A 26822-nucleotide genomic window follows, 5' to 3' on the forward strand; every position below is an offset into this window, starting at 1 on the left:
TATCCACTGCGCACCACCCCCCATTTATGTATTTATTCACTGTATTATTTAATATTTATTGATATATAAATATTTATTTTGCTATTTTATTTGTATTTTTTATAAATATTATAATTTGTTTATTAAGTATATGTGTTTTTATATGTACAATACATTTTTATTTATTTATTTTGTGTGTATTCAGGTATGTAATATAATTAATTTGGAAATACTGATTTTTTTCTGTATTTGTTATTAACTTTTATATTACTGAAATACTAATTGTATAAATTGTATTTATAAGTATTTCTTTATATTCAGAATTATTTAATAATTAGAATATTATAAGTATTTATTTAAATATTTATTTTAGATTTAATGTTTATAAATATTTGTTTTTGTTTATTTGTTTTTATTTGGTTTATTTTTATAAATATTTTCTAATAATAAAATATATAAGTTATATTTATATATAATTATAAATTATATGTTTCTTTATTAGTAGTATGTATATTTACACTATCTGTCTGTCTGTCTGTCTGTCTGTCTATCTATCTATCTATCTATCTATCTATCTATCTATCTATCTATCTATCTATCTATCTATCTATCTATCTATCTATCTATCTATCTATCTATCTATCTATCTATCTATCTGTCAGTGTGCCACAGCAATGATTTGGCTTCCAGTTTGTACATTATGGAAGTTGTGTGCTTTGCATTGTGGAATATAGTATCTACACAGTGTGTCAAATGTAGTAGGTCACTTGGTATTCTATGCTTCCCGAAAATATGCATACTTCATACTACTTTCATATAAAAACAGCATGTCATTAATATGCCATTCCGAAAATCTTTCTTTCTTTCTTTCTTTCTTTCTCCTTTTCACATTGTCTAATTGTATTCAGTTTTTACCCCCTTCAGTGCTATATTCTGGTCTGTAATCTGTGTGTCTTGTGTTGGATGTCATGTAATTGGCTGTACAAAGCTGTATTTTTTTTCTGTCTGCACATCACTCTTCCCCCTGTGAGGCGGTCTTTTTGCTCCTCAGCACAGTTCCTGTTCTATTAAAGTCCCGTTTCGCTCGGTTCCTCTACTCTGTCCCTCATGCAGCGTGAGATGAGAGGAAAGCAGAATTATAGACTGACAAAAACATTCATATACACATATTTAGACGCATGTGCACTGATAGGTAGACATACGCTCAAAAAAGTGATTGAGTAACTAGAAGTAGTGAACTTATCTAGATTTTTTGTAGTGTTAGCTTGTTAGTTTGTTAGATTCAGCTTGTTAGTTTCATAGAAGTGTAGCTTTTCCAGTAACGAGCACAACATTTTGACAAGAAGCTGTAATGTGAAGAACGATGCTGTATATGCTCTTTTAAACTGTCTTCATTTTCGTCATATGTTTAGTGTTGGGAATCTGCTTCATTTTGGTGTGTTTGTTCGTTCGGATAAGATCATTTGAAGTGATTCCCAAAATCATTTGATTCATCCCTGTGCAGAAGATATTTGGCAGTGAAATATTATTCAGTGCCTCTCTTGATGTTTTTTTGACGTTTGTTGTTGATGTTTGCCTCTCCTGATGTTTTATAGAAATTATGTTTTTTCTTGATTCTATATCGTCTGTTCAAGCTTAATGTTGTACTAATTGAGATCCTCCTTGTTTTGTGCCAGATAAACTTGGTTTGCTTCAGTGGTAAGGTTACTAATGCTGATATTTAAGATTAGGGATGCTGTTTCAATTGATCGGATGCTACACAGATATACATCAACATCTTCGGCTGCTTTTTTGCATATTGTGACATGTGCACTATGTTTTACATATGGAAAACAGGGAGGCAGCTAATTATTGCTTTGACGGGTTAATCAGCCAGTCACAGTGACGCTACTTCTTCCTCTCATATGACATTTTTGGCTTTATTTTTGACTTGTGTATCTCTGTTTCCCCTCACATTTGGACTTTGGCCAGTGTAGAAAAATAAGTAGCCTATATCATATACTGTATGTATATATTTATATTAGGGGTGGGCAAGTTAATAATAAATATCTTATAATAAGATAATAAATATCTTAACTGCTACTATGTAAAAGGAACACTGCTGTAAAAAAGCACCTTATTTGTTTAAAGTGTTTGCAAACCAAATGTTATTACACTTTTGTTCATATAGCAGTTGGCCTACTTTTAAATGAAAAAAGTGCACCATACATTACTTTTGAATGCATTATTAGCGGCAGTTGTGTGGACGAAAATGGCTTGTTGATGTTAGAGGTCAGAGGAGAATTGGCAGACTGGTTAGAGATTATAGAAAGGCAACAGTAACTCAAATAACCACTCGATATAACCAAGGTATGCAGAATACCATCTCTGAAAGTACAACACATCGAACCCTGAAGCAGGTGGGCTACAGCAGCTGAAGACCACAACGGGTGCCGCTCCTGTCAGATAAGAACAGGAAACAGAGGCTACAATTCACACAGGCTCACCAAAATTGGACAATTGAAGATAAAAAAAAAATGTTGCCTGGTCTGATGAGTCTCAATTTCTGCTGCAACATTCAGACAGTAGGGTCAGAATTTAGTGTAAAGAACATGAAAGCATGGATCTATCCTGCCTTGTCTCAACGGTTCAGGCTGGTGGTGGTGGTGTAATGGTGTAGGGATTATTTTCTTGGCACACTTTGGGTCCGTTAGTACCAACTGAACATCGTTTAAATTCCATAGCCTACCTGAGTATTGTTGCTGACCATGTCCATCCCTTTATTACTACAGTGTACCCATCTACGGATGGATACTTCCAGCAGGATAATACACAATGTCACAAAGCTCAAATCTTCTCAGACTGGTTACTTGAACATGACAATGAGTTCACTTTACCCAAATGGCCTCCACAGACACCAGATCTCAATCCAATAGTGCAGATTTGGGATGTGGTTGAACGGGAGATTCGCATCATGGATGTGTAGCCGACAAATCTGCAGCAACTGCGTGATGCTATTCATGATGTTTTTTTGTTTTGTTTTTTCTGTTAATTGTGTAACACTTCCAAGAAGAAGCTGTGTAGCGTGAACAGTGCAGATGTTTCACATGCTCTTGCATGATTTCTTTTTTTCTCATACATTTATTACAGATATGATTCATTTCAGTGAATTGGTTCGTTCAGATGGTATGTTTTGATTTGAAGTGATTCCAAGTAATTACATGTCTTTTCTGTAGCCTTAAATATTTGGGTCCAACTGATTTTTATTCAGTGGAAAAAAACAGCTAGTACATTTGTCTAAATATGTTTTGTTGTTGTTCTCTGCAGTAAATAGAAAGTCTCAAGCTTTGAACATCATGAGGGTGAGTAAAAAATGACAGAAATTTCTTTTTTAGGGGTGAACTGTTAGTCATGTTGTTACTTTCAAGTTCCGTCCTCATGCTTATCCCTATTCAGGATAGCTAATCGGATTCATGTACTTTTATACTTGACATTGTAGGATCTGATAAGTACCTATATAATCTCAACAGGACTAAATCACACCAGACTCCCAAAACAGACCCCAAAGACTAGATCTTGTATATATCATCTCATTCCCCAGGGTAGATAAGTAATACATTTTTACACTGCAACGTCATGGACATCTTTAAAACAGCGGCAAAAGTATTGCGGCTTTTAATCTCCCTACTTTTAATCAGATTAGATCAGCATCCACAAAGATAGTAACCAGAATCAGATTCCAAACTGTTAGACATAATGACATGGAAAAGGAGAGGACGAGTGAGCGAGGATAGCAGCATGGCAGAGTTTGAGCATTTTTTTTCTTCTTCCAGAGACACTGATGAGGGACTCGGGTATAAAATCTATGACGTGCAGATCCGGCAGCCATGACTGATTAGGGTGCATGATTAATTATGAGACAGATTGCTAAATGCTCGCTCACTCCTCGGATGCGGTGAGGTAAAGTGTCTCTGTGGACCGAAATTAAGACCCCTCCTTGCCCCCTCCATCTCTCTCTCTATCTCTCCCTGTACCACCCTACTTTGCTGTCTATATAAAGATCTTTTGGGCTAATCAGTCTGCCAGGACTTCAGCCCAACAACGAAGAATCTCATCGCAGCTGTGCACTGTCAGAGCACAACAGACCGCCGTCTTTTTAACCCTGTTTGTGCAGTTTTGCCATATGGCAACATTACCCTTTATGGAGGAAAAAAAAAAACAACAACAACACAAAATTGCACTGTTAGAATCAAAATGGCAGGGGGGTTAAGAATTAGTTTACATAAAAATGGAGATTTGGTCATTGTTTACTCACATTCATGTCTTTCTAAACTTTCTTCTATAGAACATTTTGAAGACTGTGCTGGCCGCTCTTTACAATAGAAGAGAGCTAGAGCTGTAAAGCTTCAAAAATAATGCAAAAGTATAATAAAAGTACTCCACGCGAGTCCAGTATTTACTTGTTTATTTTAGGTTCATAAGTTTGATAAACTTTTTAATATCTTTTTATGGTTGATTTTTTTTTTAAATGTCACAATGTATTGTATTATATATATATATATATATATATATATATATATATATATTAGGGGTGTAACGGTTCACAAAATTCACGGTTCGGTTCGATACGATACACTGATGTCACGGTTCGGTTCGGTTCGGTACGGTACGTTTTAGATACAGCAAAATGTAAAAACATCTCAACTTTTCAGAAAGCCGCAAGCGCACCGCGGGTCATGTGACAAGAACTAACCAATCAGCTTCATCCTTTCCCGTAACAATGTTGAAAGCTCAGCCAAGATGAAGGAACAGCTGATCATAGTTGAATATGGATTGCAATTTTGAAATAAATTTAGTAGCAGAGCTACTGCAAGCGATTTTTAGAGCTGCAAATCCATTTATCCTTTGCTGAAATTTCCGCGTCTCATGGAGAGAGCACGTCATTGTTGCTTCGCCAAAACAGACTCATGAGCGCTTCAGCCCGAGCGTTTTGGAAAGGAGGAGAAAGCGGCCCGACTAGCGTTCTCCACGCGTTTTTAGGCAGGATATGTGAACGGCCCCCAAGGCGCTCGCTCATTCAGCACGCGCTGAAGGCTCGTTGCAAAATGTCTAATGCATTTAACATTTAGCGCGTACTGAGTGAGCGAGCGCCTGACTGAGTAGCCTAACATAAACATATAAGTTGGTGTTTTTTTCTTCTTCAGGGGTGTCAGGGGCGTTGCCTGTTACGTCGTTTGGGTTATTGGGCTACCTTGTTGAACGCATATCATTATATTTCACTTTTTTTTTTTTCAAATAGAATTAATTAGTCCAACGAACCGTTCGGTATACATAATGCGTACCGCGTACCGAACCGAAAGCCTCGTACCGAACGGTTCAATACGAATACGTGTATCGTTACACCCCTAATATATATATTTATATATATATATATATATATATATATACATACAGTACGATTTTTTTAAGTGTTTAACGTAAAAAAAAACAAAAAAAAACACATTTAGTCACAATATGGTTGTTCTGAGAAACAAAGAAACACGGAATGCACAAAACCCTTCTTTTAATTTCAGTAATCCAAAGGGGTAAACGGGCCCAGGACACGGACACACACACACACACATACGTTTGTTTTTGTGAAAAGTGGGGACATCCCATAGGCGTAATGGTTTTTATAATGTAAAAACTGTATATTATATGGCCCTTCACCAACCCTACCCCTAAACCTAACCCTCACATTAAACTTTGTGCATTTTTACTTTCTCAAAAAAACTCATTTTGTATGATTTATAAGCGTTTTGAAAAATGTGTACATAGGTTATGTCCTCATAAGTCACCCTCTCCTTGTAATACCTGTGCCATACCCATGTCGTTATACAGAGTTGTGTCCTGATGTCACAAAAACAAGAGCACACACACACACACACACGCACACTTACAAAACATGTAGACAAATAGACTGGGGATTTAAAATTTTGGATAATTGGGGAAACACAGGTGTATGGAATGACTAAATTGACGAGGACATGGAACACATGGGGAAGAAACTAGGCACACCTGGAAACCAATTAACAGTCTTCAATCTTCAGTCTCACATGATCCTTCAGAAATCATTCTAATATGCTTATCTGGCTTGGTTCTTCCTATTGTTATCAATGTTAAAATTGTATGCTATATATTTTTGTGAAACCTGTGATAAATTTTTCAATTACAAAAAAAAAAAAAAAAAAAAATCCTGTAACATAAATGTCTTTAATGTCACTTTTGATCAGTTTAATTCCTCCTTTCTGAATAAAAGATACATTATTTTTCAGTCAATCAATTAATCAGTCAATAAATAAATCTTACTGACCACAAACTTTTCAACAGCATTGTATTTATATTATGTATACATTATATTCATACATATATAAAGCCTTATATAAAACAAATATACATTTTGACATCAGCAAATTATGCTGATTTATCATCAAAATATTGTATGTAATATAATGTATGTATAAGTTCCCTTTCGATACTTCACTCATACTGCGTATGGGGAAAAGCTCCTTTTTTCCTCGATACTGAAGCCTTTTTTCAATAACGCAGTGCAACTGCACTGCCATTGGTTTAATCTGTAAACTTTTTTAAACCAATGACAGCGCTGCGTAGCGGGGCGGGGCGAATGGCTATATAAGCAGGCAATCGCCAGAGGCAATCAGATCTTACTCCTTCAGCGACGACTTCACTTCGTTGGATCTCTGCTGAACGCCTTCGCCTGGAACGAGCTCTCGCCGTCGAAGAGGCACCGCAGCGGACCAGCTGAGACCGCCGACCGCCTGCAGCGCCGGCATACTCGCAGACAGCCGCTCTCAGCGCCGATCTCGGGCCGCCCGCTTCCGGCCGCTTCTCAGCGATCTCCTGCCGCCATCCGGCGATCCTAAAAGAGCTTTTTCCAGCGGTTTTCACCGCTCTAAAAGAGCGTTTCTAACGCCGTTTTAACGGCGACGGCCATGCCGCGCCACAGCTGTGGCACATGCAGAGCCCCTCTGCATGAGGACGACGGCCATGGTGAGTGTGTTTTCTGCCTGGGTAAACCCCATGCTGAGGCTGCACTCACTGAGACTTCATGCTGCTTTTGTGAAAGCATGAGTCTCGCCTCTCTGCGCTCGCGGATTGCTTTCTTTAATGAAAGTAATCCCGCCCCTCGCGCCCTCCCGTCTTTTTCCTCCCGCGAGCCGGCCAGGAAAAGACAGCGGGGAAGAGCGGCCCAGCGCCCGGTTTTGGGTGAGCTCACGCCGGCTCAGCGCCCGCGTGCCTCACCCTCTCCAATGAGAGAGCCGTCCCCTGTCCTCTTCTCACGCCCAGAGCAGCGTCCCTCGGCTGAAGCGAGCGACCTCGTCTCTTTTGGCGGATCGGAGGACGAGCTGCTTGACGACTCCATGTCACTCGCGGCTTCTGAAACGGAGGACTGGGCCGGCGATTCTGATCCCGCCCACCTGCCGTCACTGGAGCCCATCGACGCCAGAGCTGGGATGGATGCCGAGCTTCTCCGCATCCTCTCCAAGGCCGTTGAGGAACTCCATTTGGAGTGGGCCCCCCCTGAAGAGCCGACACGCAGCAGGCTGGACGAGTGGTACCTGCCAGGACGCCGCCAGGCCCCCCGCCAGCGACCTGCCCCATTCTTCCCTGAGGTTCATGACGAGCTGACAAAGTCGTGGCGCGCCCCCTACTCGGCCCGCCTACGCACTTCCTCTGCAGCTCTCAGCTCAGTAGATGGCTCTCAGGAGAAGGGCTATGAGCAATTGCCGCCCCTGGATGAGGCCGTGGCTGCTCACCTCTGTCCCCCCGCGGCTGTGGGGTGGAAAAATAAGAGAGCCCTTCCTTCCAAGCCCTGCAGGACGACCTCTGCCATGGCTGGCAGGGCCTACACTTCTGCGGGCCAAGCCGCTTCATCTCTGCACACCATGGCCATATTGCAGGTGTTCCAGGCAAAGCTTCTCCGTTCCCTGGATGAGTCTAGCTCTAGTGAACCTGCTTTCCGTGACCTCCGCAGCGCCACTGATTTGGCTCTGCGCGCCACGAAAGCCACGGCCCAGGCCATCGGACGATCCATGGCCAACCTGGTTGTGCTGGAGCGCCACCTCTGGCTCAACCTAACAGAGATTAAGGAGAGCGACAAAGTGGCCTTTCTCGATGCCCCAGTCTCTCCATGCGGCCTCTTCGGACCAGCGGTAGAAGGGTTTACAGAACGCTTCACTGCAGCACAGAAGTCGTCCCAAGCCATGCGACACTTCCTGCCCAAGCGCTCCACTGGGCCCACTGTTGTTGCGTCCACGCAAAGCGCCGTTGTTATGGCGAACACAATAAATATTTCACATTTTCAAAAAGAGAGCAATTTTCCTCTTCCACACTCGTCAGTGTTCAGGCCCCTGATCAGCGGTCTGCCATCCGACACTATCCAGCCCCTTGTCACGCGGGCCGAGGCCTGGCAGGCCATCCCCGGAGTGTCCAAGTGGGTGTTGGGGATAATAAAACACGGATACTCACTGCAGTTCGCCCGAAGACCCCCGCGTTTTCGCGGAGTGATTCCCACCTCGGTAGAGCCGGACGATGCTCAGGTCCTCCGCACCGAAGTGATGACGCTGTTAAGGAAGGGAGCCATAGAGATAGTTCCTCCCTCAGACAGCGGGTCGGGGTTCTACAGCCGTTATTTCCTTGTCCCCAAGAAAGATGGCGGTCTCAGACCCATCTTAGACCTCAGACAGCTAGCTCCCTCTCAGCTGTGTAGCGTCAAGGGTTCGATGGCTCCGGCCCTCTCACTTATCCTCTGGTCCCCATACGCAGTACTCGTTCCGTATCTCAGGGAACCGAGGTTACGTTCGTAACCGAGTACGATTTCTTGTTCTATAAACTATTCCATTAACTGTCCCTGCAATTATTGTTGGTGAGCCCTGGAGTTACTAACTACTACTATTACTTCAGACTGTTCTGAATTCCTTAAACTGATTCATTAAAAAGATTCAACTCAAAACAACGATTCATTCCTCACTCTTAAGTACCCCCTTGACAAAACCACTGACAGGATGGCCGAGAACCTCCTGTGCAATCATCCTGTCTGCTTCCTCTTCCCTCTGCCTTTCTCAGGCCACTCGGTGCAGCAATAGTCAGGGCAGTTTTCAACCATTTTCATTAAGATAAGCACTCTCTATCTCTCTCCTCCATCCTCATGCCTCCTGTAATTTATATGCATGCATATGGGGAATTGGCCCAGCATTGACGGATGTCTCGCTCACTGGCCGCAGCTTCTGCAGGCATCTCTTGTGTTGTGCAAAAGGTGGCGCTTGTCTCAGAGGACTGCAGCTTCAACAGATGGAGACACCAGCAAACGAACGCTTATGAGTAACATAAGCATGAAAGGTGGGTAGGGATTTTTTGGAACACTTGAGAGGCAGATGCTGAGGTTTTATTTGTGAAATGGAGGCGCTGCGCTTTTAGTTTTCAAACAGGCTGCTTGATGAGGGAGAGGTGTCATGGATCAGTGCAACCTCTCAGGCGGATGATGGCATCATGCTAAAAACTGTTTGTGAGTGGCAGTGCCAACTTGAAAATGACACTAATACATAGTCAGGTTAATCCCTCACTTACTTATTCCTTTCTTTTAAAATCAAGTGCAGACAAACCAAAAGTCTACAAAACTTTCAAAAGTTCAGAGGATCTCAACTTGTTTTGCTTCAAGTCTCAGATTTTTCATTGGTAATCAAATGGTAACATATCCCTCTTTAAAAAGAAACATATAAAATGTAATCATATTAATGAATTGCAATCAATTAAAATTAATAACTATTTTGATATTAAAAAAATTTTTAATTATATTAATATAATAAATAGTTAAATATTTTAACAATAGTATATATTAAAACATTTTTTGTAATGTATTATTATTATATTTTATTATACTAAATGATTGAATATAAAAATCTATTTGTAGGAAACAAATCCTGTTTATTTTTGCTAGAAATAAACCAAGTGTTAAATTATAGGTTCTGTTAATTTTTATTTATTTATTATTCTTTTTTTAAATTATTATTATTATTTTTTTTTTTTCTGTGATGAAAACTTCAACTTGCACAAGGTTTCGCCCTCATGCAAAATTCCCAATCGTGTGGATCCCTATTAAAATGACTGGATTTTGAACATAAACATTAGTGACCATACCTTATGTTGTTATTATGCCAACTTTTAAAATGTTGTAGAAAGTTGTTTTTACACTAGCTTCTAAAGTCCCAAAATGCTATATCATTAGCTTGGATGTTAATTTTTGATGTTGACGTTTGCTATCCTAGGCACAATTTGAATTATATACAATATATATATATACAATTAGAAATATATATATCTGTAAGTAATATGTACCTTTAGATGCCAGTATTCAGTTCTTAAGTACTAATATGTACCTTCTTTAACTTTTAATGTACTAATATGTATAATTTAGGGGTAAATCACTATTATAGTTCGGTTTATGATGCATGAATAACTGCACTGTGGATAACAATGCAATTCCACATAATAGGAAGTGTTCCTGTAACTTTTTGTTGTTGTGTTGTTAGTATTTGTACATGCTTTCTTGTGTAGCATATGTTTCTGCTAAGGTTTCAGGCTGTTGATCAGGGTAGAGACTAACAGATTCCAAACATGTACAGCTTGTCTAGCTATTTTATTCTTGCAATAGTAGTGCCTAACTCGGTCTGTCTAATTAGCTGACAAAACGTACTCGGATTATCTTCTCTGATGCTGAGGATTACGTATGTTTAAAGGACAAACTTTAAAGAGTAATATTCTGATTTGATGGTTTATTCGCTCTGCTTTTCCATTTCATTAGCCTGTGCGAGATTCAAATGCAAACTTTCGATAAGACTATAACAAGGATTTAGGCCGTGCCATTCTTGGATACAGCCATGTGGAGAGGCAGTGTGCATCTCTGACTCGTTTATATCCCCTCTCCCACTTCCCCTGATTTCTAAAAATAACCCCACAAACCTGCTTATTATTGTTTCGATGTCACACGCAGGACTGACAGGGTGATTGGAGAAGCATAGCACAAGATTATCTGCTCCATTATTAAAACAGTTATGTAAAAGTGAGTGCTTATATATGAGGGGGAAGTGTGTTGGGGTGACTGCTATTGTCTTAAATAAAATGTCCAAAGCATCATAGAGAGGCCAAACCTGTGCGATACTGAGATAGAGGGGTTGAAGGGAAATACGGGAGAGATTGAAAATGCTGCAGTGCTGGGAAACAAACACAAAATCTATTAAAATCCAATTCAAGATTTGGTTCTGCCGAGTTCAGAATGCACCATGGCCAGGTCTCTGATTTGAAAGTAAAGCTGAATTTTATCTTCATGCATTTCCATGTTTAACTCATTTTCTGCCAGAACCAGATGCATATCATTTCAGTTAACATTCTAGTTTCATTAGAATCAACCATCATGACTTTTACTTTGCAATATTTATTTATTAGTGGTGTTTGCTAAGGCAAGCGTCACTTCTACTATTGCTCAAACATAGTGTTGGGATTTAAACAAGCCTCTAACATAAAAATGAAACTTTGATGTGTTCAGGGGCTTAGCTGCTAGTTATTCTGTACTTTATTTGGTTGCATCATTTGTTCTTCAGGTAGAACTTCCTACTTGATGATAAGCCTTTCTTAAAGTATGTAAATGCAATAATCAAATTCAACAATAAGTTATTAAGAAGTTATGAACTTACTTCAAAAGTTACTTACATTGCATAATTGTTAATGGTAAAATTAAATTTCCATTTAAATAAATATGGGCTGGGTGAAACATATTCAGAGCAGTGTTAAGCATGGTATTATACACTGTGCATCAGAATACAGCTTTGTATATAATCAAGTCTTTCTTGCTTGCATCAAACTCTTTTCTGCCTGTGGCCTTTCGCTCACACCTTTAAAGGTTTCAGTTAATGTTGTGGTTATTTAGTGAAGGCTTTTCTACACCTTTTTAGAAGTGTTGTGTAGAGCTGAGATCCATTTGTGCATCTGTTGGCAGAAAAAAAAAAACAAAACAAAAAAAAACATTAAATCTAGCCGTTCTCAATGCTGAATTCCCATTTTTTCAGAGATGTGGTCTGAGGTGAGATGGTGTATGGTGTGACTTATGGTGAGTGTCGGCGAGAGTGCATTCACTGCAACAACTTTAAGACAGCAGCGAGACCCGGCTAGCCCAAAGCATTGGGGGCAGTGACTCACGTTGAGTGGGGTTTAAATTTAGACTTCATCTGTTCTCTATCGGGCATTTTTCTGTTTCTCTCTCTCTCACTCTTTCTTTCTCATTTATTATATAACCTAATTTGGCAGTAAGGACCAAAGTAATGTGCACTCAAAGGCTTAATTGCCATGGACTGCTTCTTCAGCAGTTCCCTTTCTCAGCCCACTGGACAGAGGATGGTGGCGGCAGGTGGAGAGATGATTAAAGTTATATTCTAGGTTCAGTACAAATCAAGCTCAGTCATCAGCATTTGTGTCATAATATTGCTTACCACAAAAGTAAATAAATACATAAATGTGTCTCTTGTGTTGAAATAGAAGTTAGGGTGAGGTGGGGTTATTCTAAAAACCATATTTACAGTATATATATATATATATATATATATATATATATATATATATATATATATATATATATATATATATATATATATATATATATATGAGCTGTAAAGTTGTTTAAATCTTGCATTCATTCATTCATTAATTTGTTTCATGATTATGGCCCTATGGTGTCATGGTAATGAAGTTGTTTATTTTTTTATAAAACTCAGCACTAAAATCATGTTGCCATGCATATTGTTTCAATATGATGGCTATACAATTGAAACTGAGTATTTAACCAATTGCAACACTGTTTTAAAATGTTTTAACTGATTTCCATGAAATGGAAGTAAGGCTTTAATTAAATATACATTTTAAAAGAAAAAAAAATAATTTGAAATAATGCCTCTACTAACTGAACTAAAACAAATAAATGAATACATAAATAAATACATAATATTTTTAACTTAAGTCATATAATTTTACATTTAAAATGAACTAAAAGTAAATAAATATGAAAAATGAAAAAAAAACAATGTACTAAAATTAAATAACAAATGTAAACTAAATTATATAAAATGAAATATACAAAAACATAAAAAATAAAATATCATTCAAAATATTAATAAATGCAATAACTGCATATTAATAATTCTTGACTTGACAAATTTCCCCCATTGATTTCCATTGTACATGTACTTATTTATTTTTGAAGAAAAGAAGGTACAGTACAAGTGGTCAATTAAGCTTAAGTTGTACTACAGCCAGAATATTCCTTGAAAAGGAGTGTGTGGGGAAGAGAAAGGAGGGAATAAAAGAGGTGTGAAAATGTGATTTTGCCCACTTCCATTGTCACGGGCTGAATGCCTACACCAGCTCTGGCTCTGTCGAGGAGATTCGCGGCCAGTGGACGTGTTTCTATTTGAGGAAATAATCAAGGCCGCCCGCTCTGTGCTCCTCATGGTGTAGCACCACACAGCCTCTGCCGAACGAGAAAAAATAGGCCATGTTACATATCGAGTCCCCTCGGCTCCGGCGGCTACGTGCACAGGGAACTGAGTGTTGACGTACATTCGGCACGATCGCCTTCAGAAAGCAAAGGACCCAACACCATCATCAGGTGAGAGTTTGTAAGAGGATGCACCAAAGCAGCACTGGTGTCACCTTAATTATTCTCCCTCGGTAAACTTAAGCTCGGAACTTGCTTGATTACTACAGGGAAAGTTCCTCTGTGCTGGGTAGTGCAGCGGCGCTTATTTTTAGCATATTACTTTTTACGACACTCTCCAGAACCTCCCCGATGAGATCTTTGCTGCAAAAGAATTTGACATTTTTGCTCATTAAAAGTAGTGAGTAAAGACACCAAGCTAGTTAAGCCCACTGGTGTCATTCAGTGGACTTCCCATTTGTTTTGGAGAGTTTCTTCTACTCTTCTAGTTTTGATCCTGTGGACTTGTAGAACATAAAATTACATTTTAAAGTAACTGTTTTCCAGTTTTCAGTGTCACGTGATCCTTCAGAAAGTATTGTAATATGCTGATGTCGTCAGTCAAGAATATATATATATGTATAAACTTAATGAGCTTAGTAAAACTATTGATTGCCAGTCTATATATGTACATCACATGGTAATTATTTCACTTTTGTTCTGAATATATGTAATTTTAACCTGAAGTCAATTTATGTATTATGTTGCTAGGCTAATTTTTTTAATTGCTAGCTTTTTATTATCCTAAACACCAACAATATTATTATTATTATTATTATTATTATTATTATTATTATTATTATTATTATTATTATTAATAATAATAATAATAATAATAATAATTTTTTCACACCACACCATGTATTGTTTTTTTTTTTTTTTTTTTTTTTTTTTTTTGTGAAATAAGTGAGTTTAAATTAAATTTGCCTTGGATTTTCCTTATTTTTTACAACTGAGGGACAGTCATTTTAATCTATATTTTCATACTTAATTTTATTTATATTTTATTTACTGAACTGAGTACAATTCACTCTTTATTCAAATGATTATGATTTTCAATTTGTAAAAAAAAATTAAATTATAGCAGAATATAGTTTTAATCCTTTTAATAATTAATAAATATGTTTGGTGAGCAGTATCGTATTTTGAGATTAGAGCACACAACAAACAAACAAATAAATAAATACAAATATGTACCTGAAAGACATAACAAATAAAAAAAGATAAAGACTTGATCTTCATGTAACAAAAAAGGGAAGAAATGTGTCGTAGTAGAATATGCAGAATTCAGTCTACTTTGGAGCAACAGAAGTCCTCACTGTTTTACCTTACTAATTCAAAACAGAAGTAGCAGTAACTACTGAGACTAAGCAGGAAAAGTGCTAGATTTTGCTCTGTGAGACCGAGCCATGCAGGATGCAACGTAAACTAGGTTTTCCATAATAAGGCAAAGTGTACTAGTGGGCCCTTAATGAGCCATCCCACGGAGTGCACGTTCCTGAGTCCTGATGGGACTGTGGATTGATTATGGAGCACTATGCTTTCACTGCTGCTATAATGGAGTTGGAAATGAGAAGGAGGACACCTATTGAGGAGCCTCTGAGAGAGACATCGAGCAACGGTTCCCTCCTCAAGCTCAAGACGGCCGAGAGCGCGAGACTCCAGCGCCTTTATAGTCTCCAGTGTAATTCCAGCAACCTTCCATTTCTAGATGGGAAATAAATAACCTCTTCAGACAGGCCTCTTCTCGCACTGAAAGCTGCCACAAAAAAGACCTGCTCTCTTTCACTAGGTGTCCGCCACCTTGCTTGCCTGTACACCACTATCACTCTCCATCTGTATCAGCCCTGCTCTCGCTCTCATCTAGAGTCGCTCACACACAACCCATCTTTCTTTTCCAGACACATGCTGGACGTCAAGATTGGGAAGGCTAGTTTTGTCATGTGTTCCAGCACAGGCTGTAAACTGTCAGGTGTAGTGAGTTCGCCGCTGTGTGTTTGTGCTGGTTCAGACCAGAGTACGTGAGTGCTAGAGTCAGAGCTGATTAAAGACACTCAAAAGATTCTTGGGTTTCTTTTAGAACTATGTAATATTATTAAAACTAAAAAAAGTATGACATATTTTCACATTTTTACAAGAATTGCAAAATAAAATTGCATAAAAAAACAAAACATCATCTGATATAGAGCTATATAAGGACACTATCCCTTTAAGAATACACTTCCTCATGTTTCATATTTGAATGCATCTAATTTTTCCTCAACCCGGCTGGAGGTGCTCTTTGATACTAGAAAAAGAAGAATGGCCTGAGCAAATATTTATAACCTGCCTGATGGCCTAACTTCCCTGCCGTGGCTTGTTCCCCAGCTTAGGGTTTCTTAAGGTGCACCTGCATTGCTTCTTTCTGCAGTCATTCATTACAGAAGGTACAGAGCAAGCAAGGGCTGCTTGACTGATCTATGAGCCAAGGGCAGAGGACCTTACGCAAATAGATTCAGCCTATGGCCATATATCAGATTAACTCTCGGGCAAACACAGAAGAACCCAGCAAATTTAACTTGAATAGACTGCACCTTTTGTTTTGTCTCCATCAGGAACCATAACGGAATTGCTGCATCTTCCCGCTGCTCTTTTATCGCCCGAAGTGCGGCCGGCGGCTTGTTTGTGAACTCATGCGCAGGTGATAGTGGACTTGGACTATGTTTACAGATGGAGGGGATGGTCTCTGGGTTGTCATGGTATCAGTGTTGTCATGAAGCTTTACTGCTCTGATGGCTTTGTGATTGGCCGATGTGGAAGCTCTCGCTGTGGGAGTCAGGCTAATGCTAGAAGCTTAGCTTGACTGACTCTGAAATCTTCGGTCGGAAAGTGGCCATGATTGTCGAGGCAGAACGCAAGTGTCAGTTTGTCTAGTAGTTTATAGTCATTGTTAAAGTAACTACATTATTGTATTTAAAAAAATATATATATATGATAGTTGTAGTCTACACTGCGATAATTAAGTTAAATGGATAATGGGTTTTCATATATTTTATAATTTTTTTTTATTTAGTCTTTAGTTTCCTTTAAGGCGTATTCGCAGTTGTTGCAGCTGTGCTTATGCTAAATGCTACTCTCATTGGGTCATTGCAAATCACCAGTTCATCTGACTCTTTTTTTTAGTTAACAATAACTAAACGGTGTATGAGACCGATGCTATTTTTATAAAGCTTTGTTATTTTTCCACAGAAGATAGAAAGTTATAAAGGCTTAAAACGACATGAGAATGAGTAAACGATGACAGAGTTTTCAATTTTGGTCGAACTATACCTTTACATTCTCAATTCCGTTCTTTCTCATCTCAGTTTCCAATACTGAAAGCATCTAAATTGGTTTCAAATCAGAATGTAACAGCAACACCTACTAAAATGCTTGCAATGATCTACAATCAATCTAGCGTTGCATTTATGTAAGATTTGCAAGCGCAAACATTTATCTGACACTTAACACATTTGATTCAGCCAAACCGCATTACTCGTGATATATTGTAGTGTGTAGATTTTGCTTCTTGGCACAACATCAGCACGACTCGACTTAACCCAGCCATCAACTCTACAGATACCTGTATAAGCGCGCTGCTTTTAGCTGATATCCCAAATCCTCTTAAGAAAATCGAGTTGTAGCGACGGTTTTGCACATACACAGAATTCTCTCTTATTCGGAGGAGCCAGCTTTCTGATTTTGTGCAATACCTTGGTTGAGCATGTGGAGTGAGTCACTTCAGTGTTTGTTGTTCTGTGTCAGTTGTGTGGTTATAGAAGCTTACATGCTCTAGGAGCCGCTAATCTCTCGGACTACGGCACTGATCAGCTCCCACCGCAGTGGGAAGTCTGGATCCAGAGACTTTTTGCTAGTAGATCAAGGACAGATCTTAGAGGTAGAGTAAACACAAACATGGTTATGCCCAAAAATATATCTTTTTTGAAAATGTATTCACCCTCAGGGCATCCAAGCTTGTTTGTTCATTGAACAGATTTGCCATTACATATCTTGCGCACATGGATCCTCTGCAGTGAATAAGTGCTGTCAGAAAGAGAATCCAAACAGCTGATAAAAACATCACAATAACCCTCAAGTTATCCACAACACTCCACTCCATCAATTAACATTTTGTGAAGTGGCAAGCTGCGCGTTTGTTAGAAACAAATCCAACATTAATATGTTTTAACTTTAAATTGTCCATAACCCATACAGTAAAAACTCTCCATCCAGTGAAAAAGTCCATCCCCTGATGTTCTCTCACATAAAAATCCACTCATATATTTGTTAAGAACTGTTTTGGACTGTTTTCAATTGTAAACAATGCTTTGTGCACATTTCTTTGTGCATGATAATAGTTAAATGATCACATACATTTTAATGAAGTGTAGTATTGTTAAAATGTAGTCTTTGAAATCGCAAGTCAAAACAGAATGAAACATTATCATTTCAAAATTAATCTAATCAGTCAAGTGCATTAAACTGCACTTAATTATAATTTTATAACATTACCTATTATTATTCTTGGTACAAATAATCTTAGAATCCTTACATGAAGAGAGAGAGAGAGAGAGAGAGAGAGAGAGAGAGAGTGAGAGAGAGAGAGATCATTTAACCATTATCATGTAATATTTATTGGTTTACCATGGGGCACACACTGATCTATAATAGAGAGTGGGGACGCATCATTTTTATTAGCATGCTGTCATGCACAAGCATTAAATAAAATGATCATGAAAGTATTTAATCTTTATTTAAATCCTGTATCCACGTGATGCTTGGTGTGAGGTACAGATCCAAATTCAAACCGTATTCATTGGCATTATGTATCTCCTTCCTCTGTAGCTATAGTAATAAGTAATACAGCCTTAAGTAAACCAGAATCCCAAAATCTGAGCAACACCTGATATATATATATATATTTATATCTGATTAAGAAACAAACTCATCTACATATTGAATGGACAAATTGTAATTTTTAGGTGAACTGGTGAACAAGCATCAAGACTAAACAGCCAGAAGAAAAAATAAAAAATAAAATAAAATTAAAATAACTTGTTGGTGGGGTTAACACTAGCTCTACTGATATAATTGCATGAGTTGTTATTTTCCTGTAGGTGGTGTGGATATAAAACATACACTTTTAATTCCATTACAGAGTTTGCTTCGATACACATTGGTTGTGATTTAGTATATCAGTGGAAGTACAAATGCAGCAGTTAGCGTGTTGCTAGCATGCTGCACGCATCCTTCCACTCTATTGCCCTGATCAATAGCCTCATTTTCTTCAAGTCTTGCTTTGCGCTACTGAAGGTTAAGAGGTCTGGAATGGTATTGATCAGGGTATTCACACACCATCTGTCAAGGCCATTACTGTGATGCCATGTCATTGGAAAGACACTTCTTTTTTTTTTTTTGCTGATTTTGGAAACCGTTTTGTGATCTTTCATAGGGAGGTACTAAAGGAAGGTGTATTTCACTATAAAGAACCAGATATTGCTTTGTTTTTTTGTTTGTTTTAGTTTTTGGTTGCTGTTGCTTTGCCTTTAACCTTCACTTTGCATCCAGCAGTGGTGGTATCTAATTGGTGCTATTTTGAGATGATAATTTATGCATACATTAATGAGTATAGATGCTTTTCAGAAAAAAATAAAAATAAAAATGCTTTCAAGACTGTTTATTAGCTGATCATACAGTAAACACACACACACACACACACATATATACATATACATATATATATATATATATATATATATAATAGTGGTGGGCATAGATATATTTTTTAAATCTAGATTAATCTCACTGTAATCTTGGAATTAATCTAGATTAGTCTAGATTAAAATGGCTCATTTGAATTCTGCCGAAGGCATTCAGAATATGTGTGCTTCCCAAATAAAATAATGACTAAAAGTAAGTCTTTTAGAATGGGTTTCTCAAGCTAGGTGGTGCATTAGACCAGGGGCTCATCTCCTGTTTCCAAAATGCATCACAAACTGCTTGAGAAAGCCATAAACTAATTCCACATTGCACAAGGTGCAAACAACCTTACGCCTGTTTCACACATAATCTGTCTGCAGTGCGTATGCGTTGCGTATTATTTTACGCACCCATGTTAACGGATTCCAGCGTTCACGCGGTTGCGGTCCGTCAGTGCGTTCCAGGAGCGGTGCGACTGCAGCAGTGCAGACTGCAAAACGTGTCCTCTGTGAAAGCACATCGAGTCCGTGCTGCTTCTGCACCACATACGTAAAGCACACGGACTGCATACACACTGCAAACAGATTATGTGTGAAACAGGCGTGCGTCTTGTCGAGGTTTCCATTGGGAAGCTTCTTTAAAAAAAAAAAAAATTCCCTGAAGCAAACCTGGCAGCATCTTAGTTGCATCCATGTTAGCATGTCACGTTTGATGTGGTGATTTCACATTAGGCATACACACAGGTTTAAAGACTCGTTCTATCCTCTACAGATAGGGCTAGGTATACATCCGAGCTAAAATATCAAGGTGAAAGTCATCATAGCTCACGTAGTATAGACCCAGCTCCCAACCCAACTTTGAGAATAGATTAACGGCGATATTTTTTATCGGCCGATAAGAGTCTCACGTTAACGCAGCACGTTAACGCCGATAACGGCCCACAACTGATATATATATATAATATAATATATAATATATATATTAGGGGTGTAACGGTACGTGTATTCGTACCAGACCGTTTCGGTACAGGGCTTTCAGCGTGGCGTTTCTTCTGCGTGTCGGCTGCCTTGCGTTTTCTGTGTCTTAACACACCAGAATCGTGTCTGACGTGGCGACGGCACACTGCTGTTGCTGTAGGTGACATAGAGGGAGACCACCAACAGACCAGGATCTTGTTTTCATGACAACAATATCTATACTTCTTGTTGAGCATAAATATAAAGCCTACTGATAAAGGACACCGTCAACAGTATTGACGGCAAAATAGACTATGTTTGACAAGTGCAATATGCCAGTGTGTCACCGGCCTAAGGTTTTCAAAAGGCATCACGCGAGTGTGAACATCACTACAACTAGGAAAAAACGATTGTTATTCAAACGCAGCTCCCGTCAGCATTTAAACAGACCTTTGCTCTTAATTCTGATCGGTCCAACGCAATAACGAAATCTGAGCAGGTCTCAAAACTGAAACTGCTGATGCTGCACTTCACACTTTGGAAAAGTTATATATATATATATATTAAAATATGAGCAGGCCTACAAGCTGGTATTGGTAATGCTGCACTGTAATCATAGTTATTTATTTATATTTTTCATTATATTTTATTATATGATATTGGTTTGAGACTGAGAGTATTTTATTTAGTGGAGAACAGCAGTATTTTATTTCTTATTCCTTTTTTTTTATTTTATATATATATTATGAAAAAATATTTTTAAAAAGTGTAAACAAATTGTTGAAAAAGTTTATAGTAATAAACAACCTGCAGTTTAATGTTTGCATTTCTTTCCCTTACTGTACCGAAAATGAACCAAACCGTGACTTTAAAACAGAGGTATGTACCGAACCGTGATTTTTGCGTACCTTTACACCCCTAATATATATATATATATATATATATATATATATATATATATATATATATATATATATATATATATATATATATATATATATACACATTTACAAATATAAATATTCTGTTAAGTATTCACTTTAACTTTTGATCAATTTAATTAGTCCTTTCTGTATAAAGTATTGATTTCATTCAAAATGATATGTAATATACAGTATGCAGTACATACATTATAACTATTTCACTTTTTAATTCTATATATTTATAAATGTAATTTCCCCACAAGTTAAATTATGTACTCTCTTGCAGAAAAGACTACATTTTTTACTCTTTATGCATAATTAATTCCAAATTGCAGTTTGATTTGTAAATTACCTATACAAAAAAACAACAACAAAAAAAAAAAACATTTTATTTACCTTGCTTTTTCTTGATATTAACTAAGTGAGTGTTATTAATAATACTATTGGTATTATTATTCTTTTAAATATTAAATATTAAATTTTTATTCAGATAATTATTGTTTTAATGATTTTAATATTAGAATGTGGTTTCAATCTTTTTTTGTCATTTTATTTAATAATAGTTTTGAATCGATAGAATATTTTAAAATTTCAAATATATGAAGGTTAAAATAATATATTTTCCTGAAAAGCATATATATATATATATATATATATATATATATATAGAGAGAGAGAGAGAGAGAGAGAGAGAGAGAGAGAGAGAGACCCTTATATTACATATTATAACAGCCTGAACTGTTGTTTTGCCACACACTCTTGCCGATGTACAAACTGACATGGAATTAGCAATCCAGAGCACTTCTAGTAACAGGTTAGGACAGCATGTGTGATATTACATTAATTACAATTACTGCACCCTTAATAAAATAAATTTGAATATAGATTAATTAGAATCTCAAATCCTCACAGCATGAATGTGGTTGGACCAAATTGAAAATGGCTGGGGTGCTTTCCAGTAATTCCCTTTTAATATTCTTTAATGATCAGCATGCTGTATCAGTACATTAACAGCCCAAATAAAAAAAGAAAAAAAAGAAAAAGAAAAAAAGAATGAAATCAATTTAGCTCAGGAAAGCCGAAAGACAGGGTGGAAAACTGCCCTAAATTTAACTTCTGATGTTTCTGATGTAGCTATACTTTTTTTGGTACAACAAAGTAGAAAAAATGACTTCATACTGATTTATAGGAATAAGACACTGATAAGTCTTATAGGAAGACTTATCAGTGTACTGATTGCATGAATCAATATTTTATCAAAATGTAACAACTTGCTCCTTCTCTGAAACGACTTTCCTTTTTGGCTGACATTACCAAGCCCTCCTTGTGTTTTTTTTTTTTTTTTTTTTTTCTTTTTTCAGCCTTCAACCATCTGTCTCGATTCTGGAATGTAACACCCACGTTTTATGATCCAGTCAATAGTGATGGATGAAAAAGACTTTTGTTTTTTTTTTTTCAACTTTTTTTTTTTTTCTCATTGAATGCCCAGTTTCACTCAGAATGATACGTCAGATGAAGGAAGTAAAATGTTGCGGCCAGGGTTTGTTATACATTAATCAAAAATACAGTAAAAACATTGATATTGTGAATAAAATTATATATTTGTAGTTTATTTCTGTGAGGCAGAGAAGAATTTTCAGCAGCCATCAGAAGAAACATTTCTTATTATTGTCAGTGCTGAAAACACTTTTCTGCTTAATATATATATATTTTTTTGCAACAATATAAATGGTTTTACTCTCACTTTTGATCAACTTACTGTAAGCAAAATATAATGCATTGACTAAACGTGTACTACTTTTTCATTGTTGAATATCCCGTTTCAGTAAAATTCGCAAATGTTATAAAAAGTATGCATTACAGAGTACATTTATATTGAAGTCAAGGTAGCCTATGATCTGAGGTATGATTTATGGTTGGCCTTACTTCTCTCTCAATCTCACGCTGTCTCTTCTCTACCTTTACGTGATGCCTCATTATGTCTCCCGTAGGGTCATCATTATTTTTCCCATGCGTTGTGGGACCCTGTTCAGACACAGATAGATTTACCATTCAAAGAAGACAAATGGACCAGACAACCTTGCTGGTTTCAGCAATCCTGTATGAGTGCAAGCTTCTCTCGGCATTCGTTTCTAGAAGAGGGCCTTATGCATTTATGTGTTGTTTTTTTTTTCTCATCGAGGATGATACATCCTAACCCTTGGGTTTGAATCAAAGCTGATTTACGCTTCAGGGAAAAAAGGATGGGTCTAGGTTACACTGAACAACAAAGAGCAAACAAAAAAAAAAGGTGGGGGGGGGGCAAGACAACAGAGGTGATCAAACAAGTTGACCATGGTGCAACAGAAATACGCTGCTGCATTTGCATTCTCACAAGCACGGTTGGTGTTTTGATCTACGCATAGCGGCAGTTTAAAGATAAAAGGGCTCCAAAGTGGAGTGCGTCAAAAACCAGCCTCGGGAGCGTGATGGGAAACATATTTATAGATTGTCGGGTCAGGGTTGATGCTGCCGGTAGCAGGCAGAGGATGTGTGGGCAGGGAAGGTGGATTGTGGGATGTAGACCGACACATTGTGCATCACAACTCAACTGTATATTTGTTTGACTCTGCTAACATCGATCAGATATGTGTCTTTTATTCAGAGTTGGTGTTAAAGGGGTCATTTCATCAGATCTTTTGAGATAAAAAAAAATAAATAAAAAATATTGTGTACTTGAAAAATAGGCTGATGTAGTTTTGAGAACTCAAAGCTCTATCCCAATTCAAAATATGCATGGTATATTTATCCTTTTCTCCAGAAATCCACATATGAAGGTTATACAGATATATGAATATTATAAATCTATGATAAATTTCCCATAATTTAAAATAAAACCTAAAAATTATATATTACTATCAGAGAATGTGTGTGTGTGTGTGTGTGTGTATATATCACATATAATACATAAACACAAACTATTATTTGAATGCGATGAATCGATTTGCACAGCACTATTTGTGATAATACAATTTCTCAGATTGCCCTTTATGATGATAATATGGCTGTTCCTATTTGTCAGCCACTTTCCTGCCTGGAAGATGTGGCTTTTTCAAATGAGGTGGGAAAAAGTAAAAAGCCGATATAGTGCACTGTCAAGGGAAAGCGGAATCTGTGAATGGACTGTGGCGCTCACGATGGCTATGATGAGTCTAAGCATTAGCAGGAGCTGGAATACGGATCACTTTTCTTTTTAGCATCAGTGCTGCAGGAACATGGGAAGTGCAGTCTGGGGTCAGTGAAACAAAAGCATTCAGCAAGAGCTGCACATAAAAAAGACTCAAGCTGCTTTGTACTGTATATATGCATGCTTATGGTATCACATTAATTTGCTGAGAGGATCTGGAGAGTTATTGGAAGAATGCATGACATCAAAGTCTCTAACTGACTAAAATCTGATCCGTTTTGCAGCTCTCGCCTATTTAGAGAGAAAGAGATATTTTGATTGGCACATTTAGAGGTTAGAGTCTGAAATGGTATCTCAGATCTCATTTTAGCTGTGGGTACCTTGTAAAAAGAACTTTATTTCCCATCAGACCACTAAAATCCGATCCACTGTAGATCACATAAGTGGTTTCATGCCATCCAATCGGATTAGAGCTTGCTGATTTGTGAAAGTCCCAGCTGGTTTTATGTTAAATATGCATTCGATGGTCAATGAATGGATTGTAGGTTGTCTTTTGGTTGCATTAATATGAGGAACCGCGCTCTCTGAAGACTGCAGAGAGATGCAGCACTCATGGGAGATTCAGTGTAACACAATGCCCTGTAATGCTTATGTGTGCATTTGTGTATATCACGTCTCTTTCTCTCCATATTATTAGTCTCAGTCTCTCTGTATTATATAAGACTTCCTGAAAAGCATCTAGTGTAGCTCGTGACACGCCTCCTCATTTTCCGGGACAGGAGGAGCGGAACATTAGTGGAGATGAGCACATATTCTACTGCACTTTAGACAGAAAAAAGCCCACCTATATTTGAAGAGGAGAGCATTATGCATTATATTTAGTTTCCTTTAAATTTGTTTGCATAATAATAGTCATAGCGGTTGCAAATGTGTCTGGAATCAGATTCGTGCTCATGATCAACTGCCTGTAATTTATATTGATCTAAGAATGTTCAATAAAATAATCATATTGATCATATTGATGTGAAGCCAGTTTGAGTTGAGTGCAGAACATGCACTACTGTTGGGTCTAAAACTGCACACCGTGAGTGGTTACATTTGATGAAGATTATGATTTCTGGCAATTTAAAGCGAACTACCAACTTGAATAGAAGCCATAGTTCACCTAAAAATAAGATTATGTCATTATCTGGACAAAAAAAAAAAAAATCTGAATTTTTAAACTGGTACATGTTCGGTTATGAGAGATGTGAGAAGCATCAGCATTTGGCAACAATTGCATCAAAGTCCTAGTCAAAGATAGATAGATAGATTTTTTTTTTTTAACTGTCCCTTTAATTTACTATAGCAAAACTGCTTTTTAAAATGGTCTTTCCCGCATTTTTTTAAGCTTTGTTAATACAACTTAACCATCAGGTCAGCTTATTCTGTTTCTCAAAATATCTCTTTGCAAACTATACAGAAAAAATAAAAAATAAATAAATAAATAAAAACACTATACACTTACAGTACCAAAACCAATTAGACATCAGAAATGTTAGCATCAAACAGAAATGCCTCTGCTTGTTTAGCAGCAGTTCTGTGCGTCTGAGTCATCTCCTCTACTCTGGAAACACTCCAAGTCCAAGTGGGGATTTCTTATATTAGCGTTTTTATTAAGCACATCACATCTATTATTCAGAACCAGGTAGAGAACAGTTTGGCCTCTAGTTTAATGCATTTGCAAACAAAACTTTGTCTTCCTGAGGTTCCATTTTTTAACATTTGGAGCCGGAGAAAGCAACAGGATCCAAGTGGTTTGTAATTGTAATTTGGCTGTTCTTCTCTCTTTATTTATTTATTTATTTATTTTTGTGCGCAGGGCGAAGCCAGCTAGCGAGACCGAGCATGAAGATGTCCAGAAGCTGCTGGCACTGTGGAAGACTTGGCAGGTGAGTGTACAGGAACAGGTTGTGAGTTACACACTTTGGCTGATTGGAGATCAGGCACTGAGCCCTGTCTGAAGATGGGATCTTATGTGACATACACAAGCTGATGTAGGAACCGTCTCATTGGAGAGGAAGATGGATGAGATCAAACAGGACTGATTTACAATTACTCCATGTGTCCAGCGTTTATTAATTTCTTTGTCTGGAAAATAATTAACAGTTTAATTATCAAGCTAATCTTTATATATTAACCATCTCAAACATTTCCTTAAGCATATTTTGAGTTAAGATACACTTTTTGTACTCAATTCTGCTTTTGTTTTACCAGTCGTGTGCTGAAATCACCAAAAATAGACTAGTTATGACTTTAGTTTGCGAAGCTCCACCGTTTTCACCAGTGTAATTTCAGATTCCAATCAGCAGTGAAATTGCGCGTATCATGTGGAATTGTTTTCATGAAATATTTATGCAGATTTTCTGATGCAGTGGTTTGTAGGGCTTGCAAAACAGAGCAGATCAACAACACATGAAAAAAAAACAAAAAGTTTGGTGAGTGAGTAAAATATTTTTCAAAACAGTTGAGATCTCCTT

At 37.5% G+C, this 26822-nt stretch overlaps 1 protein-coding gene across 1 annotated transcript in view; it reads left to right on the forward strand.

Annotated features, from left to right (window-relative positions):
* LOC113066839 (leucine-rich repeat-containing protein 4C-like) overlaps positions 1 to 26822 on the forward strand; it is a 69844-nt gene that overhangs the window by 17949 nt on the left and 25073 nt on the right. The window contains 1 exon segment of the mRNA XM_026238903.1: positions 26165 to 26234. The gene's annotated coding sequence lies outside the window, so the exon portion shown is untranslated.

This window comes from Carassius auratus, chromosome 50, assembly GCF_003368295.1.
Source record: "Carassius auratus strain Wakin chromosome 50, ASM336829v1, whole genome shotgun sequence".
NCBI lineage: Eukaryota > Metazoa > Chordata > Actinopteri > Cypriniformes > Cyprinidae > Carassius > Carassius auratus.